Genomic DNA, 2,087 nt, shown 5'->3' with positions numbered 1-2,087 from the left:
TAACTTAGTATTTTATTGTCAACGTAATTAATTTAATTATTAACATTTTGTCACTATTTTTTTATTATTTAAATTATTTTAAAAATTTCAATTATCTTTCTTTGTCTTCTTTAATAAAAACTACCACCACGGTGTCACCACCTCCATCCAACCCACACCACCACTGCACCTCCCACGGACAGATTCTATTTCATTTCGAAACCGTATTTTTGACATTGTCCGGCCTTAATTTTTTGCATTCCGCGAGACACTAACTCACTGAGTTGAGTTTTTTCTTCTTCAGAAAAGTAGGAACGTGAGAAAATCTTCAATTCTCTGGGAAAATCTGTACAATGGCGCTTAATTTCTTATACCACCGTCATCGCACATGAGCGTCCTCTTCGATTTCACTCCACTCTCTGTAAGCGTTCTGCTCGCTTTAATTCCTTTCATTTCATATACTTTTTTCTGCTTTTCCTAAAAATTCAAAATTTTAGTCTCACGGAATAAAAAAGTGCGACAAATCAATTAGTGAAAAGAACCTACGAAAATATAAGAACGAAAATAATTATTTATCTAAAATATAATATAATTTTTTTTTAATTATTGCAAAGTATAATATTACTATGCTTAAAAAAGGAAAAATACACATAAATTAAAACAAAAAATTTGAATAAAATTTTAGAACTATTAACTTAATCTTTTAAAAAAATAGACTTAACTTAGTTTTGTCATTATCATCTAATATTATCACAAATTATATTTTAGATAAATAATTATTTTAAATATGTAAAGCGTCAACAAATTTAGGTTCTTTAAAATTTATCATTACTCTATTCTAGAACAAAAGTTATTATTTATGCATGTCTTTTTTTCTAAGATTTGCCTCATGAATTTTACTATTTGTCCGCATAGGTAGTTTTTTTTTTTTTTTTGTATGAAGAAATTCATGTAAAAATATCTCGTCTCCGTTTCGCCTTGATTGAAACGATTGTTTCGTTTATGTTTTTTTTTCTTCTTCTTCCGAGTTTCGGTTTTTCTGTATGATTCTACGGATATTGAAAATCGAGAGTTATGTTATTGTGCCTTTACCTCTTCCAGCTTTACTCGTTTGCTGAGGTTATCGGAAAGAAGAAAATTACTTAAGTGAGGCACAGTGCATTACTTAATTTTAATCTGAATGAATATTTCTTCATTGTTGAGAAATTAAACTAGACATTTTCCATTTTTCTGATTGTTATTAGAAGTGATTGTTTGAGTTTTTTTTTTCTTTGATTGAATTTCATTTTCTCTGACTGAAGATTTATTTCCTTTTGTAGGCTAATTGGAGTCTAGTTTGCAGGGAATTCCTCCTTCCTTTTTCCTCATCAACAAATTTTCATATAGCATAGATTAGAACATGACAACTATGAAAAAAAAATCATGTAATCAATTCAAGGAGATATGTGATCAGTTGATCTTCATTTCTTCAAGGTCTTGTGTTTTCTGAAAAGTCTTGGTTTGACTCTGAGACCTGGTTCAGGCATGAGGAATCAGGAAGGAAAAAAAAGAATTTGATCTTTTTGTGATTTCCTATTGAACCTCTGATGGAAATCGGTTGAATTTTGCGATTGGTTTTGAGGTTTATAACTCGTTTATTTTTGAGCTAGTAAGGTTTTGAACCTCTACACAATTATCTTTCTTCCCCTTGACGGCGAGGTTGGAGGTGGTGGTGCGGTAGTGGTGATTTTGGTTGGAGAAGGGGTTGATTTATGTTGACGGTGCTGTGGTGGTAGTTGACGGCACGGTTAGCGATGGTGACATAGCAGAATCCATGGTGGTGCGATAGTAATGGTTTTTACTGGAGAAGAAAAGAAAGATAATTGAATTTTTTAAATAATTTAAATAATAAAAAATAATACAACAATGAATGTAAGAGTGATCAGGGTTGATGATGTAATATTTAATTTATCATATTATCACTTAAAATGAGACTAACATATATATATTACTAAAAAGATTTCAGATAATTAATTGATTAAAAGTGAATTTAAAATAATAATATAAAAATAATTTATTTTTCATATATAAAAAATACATTTAAGTCAAAATATTTTTTTGAAGGAAAA

The 2,087-nt window shown here is 29.4% G+C and overlaps 1 long non-coding RNA gene across 1 annotated transcript; it reads left to right on the top strand.

Moving 5' to 3' along the window:
- Nucleotides 1–1,552, top strand: LOC112998550 (uncharacterized). Its single transcript, XR_003263655.2, has 2 exons — nt 1–400; nt 1,299–1,552. It is a non-coding gene; the product is annotated as an uncharacterized lncRNA (long non-coding RNA).
- Nucleotides 1,553–2,087: the final 535 nt, after the last annotated feature.

Source organism: Glycine max, chromosome 12, assembly GCF_000004515.6.
Source record: "Glycine max cultivar Williams 82 chromosome 12, Glycine_max_v4.0, whole genome shotgun sequence".
In the NCBI taxonomy this organism is placed as follows: Eukaryota; Viridiplantae; Streptophyta; class Magnoliopsida; order Fabales; family Fabaceae; genus Glycine; species Glycine max.
Note: the sequence above shows the minus strand (reverse complement) of the source record. Positions and strands in the feature narration are given on the sequence as shown.